This window comes from Moschus berezovskii, chromosome 1 (assembly GCF_049115385.1).
Source record: "Moschus berezovskii isolate FMDL1 chromosome 1, NW_MosBer_1.0, whole genome shotgun sequence".
Classification (NCBI taxonomy): Eukaryota; Metazoa; Chordata; class Mammalia; order Artiodactyla; family Moschidae; genus Moschus; species Moschus berezovskii.
The window spans coordinates 155,708,549-155,717,867 of NC_142460.1; the positions used below are offsets into that span (position 1 = coordinate 155,708,549).

The window sequence follows — 9,319 nt, forward strand, 5'->3', positions numbered from 1 at the left end:
TTTTTGATACCTAAATATGTGACAGAGATTGTGGCAAGAATGAATGAATGCCAGGAGCTAAGCCAGGTATTGCAAATAGGTGGGTGAATAAGACACAAGCCTTGATCTTGAGGAGCTCAAGGTCAGATCTAGTTGCAAACCTCATCACTCATTTCTCATCCTGGTAGGTATTTTGCAGTTGGCATTAATAAACAATTTTCCTTGGCTTCCATTGGAGAATGGTTTATGTATTCCTTCACCCAAATACTCTTTCCCCAGTTCCCAGTTTTAAGATGCTGGGTTTCCAAAAAGTTGTTTCCTTTTTCATCACCCATCGAAACAAAAAGCAGTTGATTTGGGATCTGATTTGGGACATTCAGTGCTTCTAAGCACTCGGTTCCTTCACTTCAGGGATGCTTCAGGAAGCATTCCTAATTTTCCTCCCATTTCTCCTTCTCTTCCCCTTTTGAAGATTCTTCTTCTGCTCCTCAAATGTTGTTTTTTCTCAGGGTCTGACCCATGTTCTCCTCCTTCTCATGTATTCAGGCTCCGGAGCAACAGAGAAGACAAGAAGAGTCAAAGGTGACGTCCCAGGTTTCTGACTTGAGCAACTGGACAAACACAGATCATTCTAGTCTGATAATCTTTGAGCTTAAGGAACAGAAATCCATCCAAGTCAAAGAGGAGTGTCTTAGAGAAACATGGAAAACTCGCAGGCCTCGGCAAAGGTGAAACCAAAGTTGTTGCAAGACACAGATGCTGTTGCCTCCTCCCCCTTAGCAGTTCCTCAGTATCTCTACCTTCACCCTCTTCTCATCCTCCAATTAGTCACCTCTGAGTTTCTCCACTCTCTGAATTTCATCTAGTCCTTTATTGCCATACCAGACATAAATCTACAAGTCTTTCTGCTCCAGTGCCTATCATAAACCAAAACTTGGTATCATACAGATTTCCCAGAGTGGGCATCTGATTGGCCCAACTCCCCTTTTCTGCACCAGGCAGCTGACCAATGAGGTCCCCTTAGATGAGGTGCACACCCCTGAGTCAATCAGCTATGATTGGGGTGGGTCAGGGATCTGAGGTCTACCCATCAAGGGCTGTGGGTGGAGGAAGATTCTCTAAGAAGGGAGGTATCCCCACATGTGCTAAATACAGTGGTATCATTTTAAACAGACTGACTACTTATGCAAATATTCATTGTGAAAATGCTAAATGCATTTTTCCATTTTGGAGGAAACAGGTTGAAAAAGACCAGAAGATGAAGCAGAAGTTTCCATCACTTTAGATGGGACAATCCAGAGAGAAGAGAGTTTTGAGAAGTGTATTCGTTTCTTACTGCTGCTGTAACAACGTACCACAAACTCACTGTCTTAAAGCAATGCAAATTTATTCTCTTACAGTCCTAGAGGGAAGAAATCAGATATGGGTCTTATGGGGCTAAAATTAAGTATTGGCAGAGCTGTGTTACTTTTGAAGGCTCTGTGGGATAATCCATTCCTTGCTTTTTTCTAGCTACTAGAGGCTGCCAGCATTCCTTGGCTCCTAGCCCAGTATCAATCTGCTCTCTGCTTGGGTCATCACAGTTCCTCCCCAAAGTAGACTCTCCTATCTCTCTTTTCCTTATAAGGACTCCCATGATTACGTTGGGCCCACCCAGATAATCTAGGATATCTCCCCAACTCAAGATCCTTAACTTAGTCACATCTGTCAAGTCTTTTTTGCCATATAAGGTAACATAATCACAGATACCAGGGATTAGAACGTGAATATCCTTGAAGGGTAATTACTCTGTCTACCAAAAGAGGGATATGGTGGTCACACAAGACAAGCCCTAACGCTAGCTTAAGGAAAAACCACTGAGTCTCACACAGCCTCATCTGTGAAGGAATGGAAATTAAATATCAAAAGATTACAAGGGGCTTCCCTGGTGGTTTGGGGCTTAAGACTCCGAGCTTCCAAAGCAGAGGGCAGGAGTTTGATCACTGGCCAGCAAACTATGTTCCCTCATGATATGTGGCCAAAAAAATAATAAGAGCAATTAGAGGCATGCAGGTGGTAAAAACAAGGAAGCAGAAATGCTGACCACTCCTAGGAAAAGCCCAGCAAAGGACGATGAGGAGAGAACTACAGCCAGAGAGAGAATCAGACAGACCAAAGGAGCATAAGGAGCGACAGAATCATTGAGGTACAAAAGTTGGAGGGGAAGACCACACTGCCCTGAGACAGGACGAGACAGAAGCAGTCCATGCCTTGAGGTCCCAGGCTTGAAGCTCCCTCTGGAGAAATGCCAAGAAGGAATCCCAAGAGGAAGAGAAGTTCAACACGACTCAGAGTCTCCAGGTGATGTTAGATGTTGACTCCACCTTCATGACTTTCCCAAGAGCTCCGAGGCCTGGATAAAGAGCAAAAGGCAAAGGTTGGATGGTTTCACGGAGGCACTGGGAAATAAGCAATACTGATCTGCTAGAGAGACCAACAGTAGAACGACTGAGAAGGCAGAGAAGCCAGGGAAGGCTGGCAGTGGAGAACTGAAGTGGGAGGGGGAGAGAGACAGCAGGCTGGGGAAAGGCTCCATCTGCACCAGGAAGTGATGGCATGCAGGTCAGAATGAACAGCCAATCTGCAGCCACATGGGTGTGAGTTAGTACCTGGGGCTGAAGGGTAGAGGTTGTGACTGGACAGGGGCAGGGCTACAGATGAACAGCATCACATCCCTAACCAGGCCTTACCCAAGGCTCACAGAGCTGCACAGATGAATGATCCATTTGGTCACCACAGTCTAAGGAGCCCCTGGCCACCCAGAAGCAAGGAATCAAGGTTATTCCATCAGCTTCCACCAAGAAGGTATTTAGCCCTATATCTTTTGCGGTGCTGCTGCTGCTAAGTTGCTTCAGTTGTGTCTGACTCTGTGCGACCCCATAGACGGCAGCCCACCAGGCTGCCCTGTCCCTGGGATTCTCCAGGCAAGAACACTGGAGTGGATGGGGAACAGTTTTATACATGGTCTCCACCTGCCTCGCAAATCTTGACCCAGGCTTGTCAGATGGACCCTGGCTGAAAGCACATTTCTCGCCCAGAGAAAAGAAAGACATCACTGAAATTATCTTGGGTTCCATAGATGACATTAGTACAGCCAGACTGCCAAGCATCAAGTGCCAACTTACATGGCAGCTTCTGTTGCACTAAATGGAAATTCTACCCTTGTTGTGTCAGTTCTGTGGCTGAGAAAACTCCCCAGCCGCAGCCCTGTCACTGGGCTGCACGTGGGCCCAGGGGCCACTTATCTGCCATGTAGGTGGATTCTGCACCGCTTGGCTCTAGAGGAAAATGCATCTTACATAAGGTGCTGCTCCACAGATAAGTCTGTTGTTAATATGCCTCAGACAGCCTTGGCCGCGGCTATTATCACAGATACATGCAACGTACATCTTTTTTATCGGTATGCATTGTACTTAAGGTAAAAAATAAAATAAAAAAGGGAGAGAGACCACAGGATGTCATTTGTTATTTTTAAAAAAATGTTTGCTACAGATTCCACCCATACCACATAGTACCCTCAATGAATAAACTGGAACACAATGCTGGCTTCATACACCCAAACTGGAACAATACAGTGACCATCAGCCTGGCCCCTGTGCAAGGATGAGGTGCAAACTCATGACATGTACCATGTTTTTTTTTTTTTAATAAAAATTTAAAAATTGACTTTTTAAAAAAGAGGGAGGACCTCCCTGGCAGTTCAGTGGTTAAGATTCTATGTTTCCAATGCAGGGCATGCAGGTTCCATCCCTGGTTGGGGAACTAAGATCTCACATGCCATATGGTGTGGCCAAGAAATTAAAAATACATAAATAAAATTTTTTTAAAAAATTGGAGCATCAAACATACATTAGTTAAATGTGTGGGTTTTTCAGAATGGACTTTTCCACAGTTCACTGTGATTCAGTGGTCAGCGAGTGAATGAGACTAGCTCAGTTGTGTCCAACTCTTTACGACCCCATGGACTATAGCCTGCCAGTCTCCTCTGTCCACGGAACTCTCCAGGCAAGAATACTGGAGTGGGTTGCCATTTCCTTCTCCAGTGATTCAGTGGTATATGTAGGCAACGTGCCTGAGCTCAGTGCTCCTGCCACAACTCTGTCCCATCTTTCAGATGTAGGAGTACTTTTTCCAAAAAGTGAAAGAAAAGGATTTGGTGATGAATTCTTTTAGCTGAAGGAATGGAGGAGAAGTGGATGTCCAGGGTGAATTTGAGCCATGTCTCCTTTAATATCTGGAACTGATCAACCCGGGGAATCTGAGGCAGCTCAACCTAACACTTGTTCCAACAGAAGCTGGGGTGCAGCAGACAGAGTCCCAGCTGCACTGCTGGGGGAACTCCTGCCCCTCCACGGAAGATCCACACCTGCATGGGGTCTTCAAACAGGGCTGTTTGGGGGTATTCAGATAACATCACAGTAATCTATTTACCCATTTCCTGGACTCAGGAAGGCAGAAACTTGAATAATGACCAGTGATGAAACCAACAGCACAGCCAGGCCAGGTCCTGGAGCCCAGGGGCCAAAGAAGACCCAGTGAGCTGACTGTATCCACATCTCTGGCCTAACGTCCCCATGTGTGTGGCACCTGGAGGGGACTCAATGACCAATGACACCCCCGTGCTGTGTGTGTACGATGGCCCCTCTAGTCTGTCCTCTCCACAGATTTCTGGGCTTGCTGTCCATCAGGGGCAGCTGGGGGTCTGGCTGGGGGTCCCACTTGAGCTCTAGCAGAGCTCCATCCCCAAGTCCAGACCCCAGACTAGAACTGGTACTGAGAGGAAGAGATCCCCAAAAAGAGTGTATCTGAGCATATGGATGGAGACTGGAGCGTCGGCGCCAACAAAGCACAGGGATCCTCTGACCAGGCTGTCCCAGAGCTTTGCGCATCACCCGTCACAAGAGGGTGTGCTGACGGCTCCAATCCCAATGTTCACAAAGGCTGGAGGGCACTCCAAGCTCCACCCAGACCCCCGGGGTCCCTTTCACCATTCCTGCACATCCCCCTCTTGGCTTCATTATGCTTTTCTCTAATGGCCAGTATCCATTAGAGAAAAGGGATTCAGACCGTTTAAACAGAGGTCTGTTCATCAGTCCTGGACAGAACTGAAATCTAGGAAAAAGTTTTAGGTGTCTTCCAGAGCTTGATCCAGATTCACCAGAATTCTCTCCAGACCACAACTCACCTATTCATAGCACTCTCCAGCCCCCCTCACCTCTTGGCTGTTCCCATGTCCCAATGGCCTGCCTGCCAACCACTGAACCATTTTTATGGTTGTCAGCTATGTGACACTGAGCACAAAATAGCTAAATTACGAATCCCAGGACTCTTCTTCCTTACCCTCAGCTGCAAGAGCCTGGAAGCATATTTAACAGTGTCACACAGAAAGCCCCACAGTGCCTGCCTGCCCTTGGTCCCAGATCCAAGACTCTCCCACCCAGTGTGGTTTAAAATGCTCCTCCCACTGCAGATCGAAACAGCAAAGGACACTGAGCAGGACAGAAACCCAACATCCAGACCCCAGAAATAGGCTGAGTGCCCAGGTTTAGGGAGGAGAGGCCAAGGAAAGAGGGACAGCAAGAGAGTAAGAGGAAAACGACAGTCACTCAGCACACACGGCCCCCACCGCCACTCTCCCATCAGGATGGCAAACAGTCACTCCCCACAGGTTTGAAGCCAGAGCCCAGTGTTCACTCATTTGAAAACAGACAGTAATTGCCTATATGCCCGTCCATTGATCAGCAAATAGTCAAAATGACAGATTTACCTCGCATATCATATCGTTTCATACAAAGCTGAGGAACTCTCTGTCAACAGTAAAAGTAACTCTGTCCAGAGTAAGTCCAGAAGTGAGCAAATTACACTGTCTGCCTGTTTTTCCATTGGGTAAGGATGGTAAGTCACCTTGGGGCCATTGGGGGACCCTTCTTAGTTACACACGTTAAGACCTTACATATATTAGGGGAGAGGATGCTAAGGCCCCATGGGGATGCAGGTATATAAGTCCCTACTGCTGATGCCCTGTAGGAGTATAGCAGGATTATGGGGGGCTGTGAAGCCCCTGCCTGACACCCCATGAGTTGCAGAGCTCAGGGGAAAGGCAGACAGTCTGCAGCAGGAGCCAGGAACTTCTGAGAAACAAAGGATCTAAGATCCAGACTTGCTAAGAAAGCTGTTAGGGACTTCCCTGGGGGTCCAGTAGCTAAGACCCCGAGCTCCCAATGCAGGGAGCCCAGTTAAATCCCTCGTCAAGGAACTAGATCCCATATGCTGCAAATAAAAAGGGAAAAAAAAAATCCCACATGCCCCAATTAAAAGATCCTGTGTGCCGCAATGAAGTCTAAGATCCCACATGCCACAACTAGAGTCAGTGTAGCCACACAAATAGTAAACAAGAGAGGAGAAAACTAAAAAGAGAAAGAGAGAGAGAAAGCTGTCAGGGTGGACAGGTCTATGGGAAATCTGAGGTGGGGACTCGGGCTCTAACCAGAGCCTGAGGTCTGGGGTCAGGGCTCGTGGGAGAGACGAGAGCTGGCTGGGGCCTGCGCTGCACCCTGGGGGTAACAGCCGAGCAGATGAGCAAAAATTGAGTAAGAACTGGGATGACAGAGTGAGAATTCACTCTGCAGAGGACAAGCATCCATTCATCTAAGGCCAGATGCCCAGTGGCGGTGATCACAGTTTGGGTCCCAAGGGGTAAAACATCTGTGGTCCCGAAACAGCGTGGGGTGGGATATGGATGCCTTAAGAGGAGGTTCACATCACCCTTAGTCAGAGCATGCAGGTACTCCTCCCCAGGGTAGGTAGAAACATCAAAGCAAGAGGACAGAATTCTTGTTTCAAGTTGGTAGTATGGCTCAAACATAAGAATCTCAAAGCAAAACAGAAAACAAGACTCCAGTCTAAATGGGTGGGCCATGGAAAAGGTTTGCACAAGCTGAAAGAAGAGAAGAAAGACTATTTTACTGGCAACCCTATCTAGGGGTCTCCCGGCCCTGCCACCATCATCCCTGGAGGTCAACTGGGGACGAACCTCTACCGGAACCTTATTCCAGAGTGCCAGCTCTTCACTCCTGTCACCTTCATAAAGGCCTGAATTGAAGTGCTCCCTGCATTAATTTAATACTGATTCAGTCAACATTTTCAATTCCAGAGTAGCAACCTCTTGGCAGCCCCTCTGGCCATCTCCCCAAGAAAATATGCTCTGTTCTCCACTGCAGGCCCTCGGAGACATTCACCAGGTCTGGCCGCCCCCACATCCCACGGAAGAGGCCTTGTCCTTTGCTGCTGAGAACAGAGTGTGCCTGGCCCTCCATGGAGGTCCCTATAGCACCCTTCTCCCTCCGCCCGATGAAGTGACCATCTTGGCAGCGCCAGGATTCCCTATTCACACAGGAACCCACCTGCACAGCCCACCATATAGCATTCGTCGGCCGGCATTACCTCTCCATAATAATCTCATACATCAAACCTGGGAGAGACCCCGGTTCTGCCTGTAAGCGACTCCGTTAGACATTGAATATCATTATCAGAAGCCCCTCGCTTTCTTGGCTTCGTATGCAAACTCCTGAACTCCCTGGAGTCCCTCCCGAAGAAAGTGCCCTGACCACGGACATTTGTTATTTTGCAAGAGAGGACGCAGAGGCTCCAAATTAACAGCAGCCGGGAGTAGGCACCAACCAAGACCTACATTGCCACCTAGTGGCATCTCTCGGAACTGAGCTGGATCTGGAGGGCTCCTTTAGAAAAGAAAGAGAAGTCGCTCAGTCGTGTCCGACTCTTTGCAACCCCATGGACTGTAACCTACCAGGCTCCTCTGTCCATGGGATTTTTCCAGGCAAGAGTATTGGAGTGGGTTGCCATTTCCTTCTCCAGGAGATCTTCCCGGCCCGCATTGTAGGCAGACGCTTATGTCTGAGCCACCAGGGAAGAATAAGTGAAGTGAAACAAAAGCCACTGATCCAAGTATTTACAAATCCCTGAAAGGAAGACAGAGTGGGAAACAAAAAATTCACTTTCCAGAACCTGTTTGGTGATAGACAAACCCACACTTCATGTTAAATATCTTAAATTGGCAGGAGAGGAAGAATTGAAACCATTACTTTTTCATCCCATAGGATAAAGTCTATTGAGAAAGAAATGGAGGAATAGAGTCTAAAGTGTAAGTGGAATTCAACTTCACACTGCACAGTCTTCTGATGTAAGAATCCGACCTACATATAGTCACAAAAGTGCACAGATAGTCACTGCAGCTGTGTTGGGAATTTTTTTTTAAAAATGGAAACGGGACTTCTAGTGGTTAAGCAGAAGTTGTTTTGGGATCCCTGGTCAGGAAAATAGATCCAACATGCTATAACTAAGACCCCAGTAAAGCCAAATAAATTTTTTTTTAAATGGAAACAATTTTAAAAGGCCATATATTATATAGAGACAAACTATATATTTTTATATAAATATTGATATATTATATCTATATACTATATATTAAAAATATATAGATACATAACAAAAGCCATATATATCAGCTGGGTGCACGTATCATGACTTGTGTTGCTACATAATTCAATTTTACGTTTATTTGGAGTCTCCATCCCCCCTGACTAATCATGGTCAGTCCTAGGTAAAGTCAGGTATTTTATATTTAGACTTAGTCAGTGCAGAAGTTTTCTTTCCTTACCTTGGCCCTTAGGTTTAGGGGCCTACTTAGCATCCCATTTTAAGAGGAGAGGTGTCTGCTTCCCAAAGCTCCAAATGGAAACTTTATCACTGACCCCTCAGCCCCTGAGTTCGCACACTCTACCCCGAGTGTTCCAGAACACCCTCATGATTATATCTAACCCCAACGGGAGGGCACAGGAGACCCTGCTTTTCTGTTACTTCCTCCTCATCTTCCTCATCCTCAGCTCTGTCTAGTCTGAGTTTGGGAAGAGAGGAAAAACTGGCAGGGCATTACCTGCTCAGTCTTTTCTATTTCATATCCGGGAATAGAACTTCTCAGACTAAAACTTAAGAATTGGCATATTTCATCTCTGATTCCACTGTGGCAGCTTCCCCGAGGGAATGAGGATTTATCTTCCCAAATCAGGAGTGGAGGAGGAATCCTCTAGAGAAGAAGGTGAGAAGGGTGGGAGAACCAGAGCTGGTGACACTTCGCATATTATCCCACCTCTCAGGGAGAAGGATCTGGAAGGATGCACACCCGGAAGTCCCCCTGTGAGTATTTGGTGGCTCAGTGGTAAAGAATCTGCCTTCCAATGCAGGAGACTCAGGAATTTCGGGTTCAGTCCCTGGATTGGGGAAG

At 47.0% G+C, this 9,319-nt stretch overlaps 1 non-coding gene across 1 annotated transcript; it reads left to right on the forward strand.

Annotated features, from left to right (window-relative positions):
• Positions 1-3,549: 3,549 nt before the first annotated feature.
• LOC129553584 (U6 spliceosomal RNA) lies at positions 3,550-3,656 on the forward strand. Its single transcript, XR_008685496.2, has one exon. It is a non-coding gene; the product is annotated as a U6 spliceosomal RNA (small nuclear RNA).
• The last annotated feature ends 5,663 nt before the right edge of the window (positions 3,657-9,319 follow it).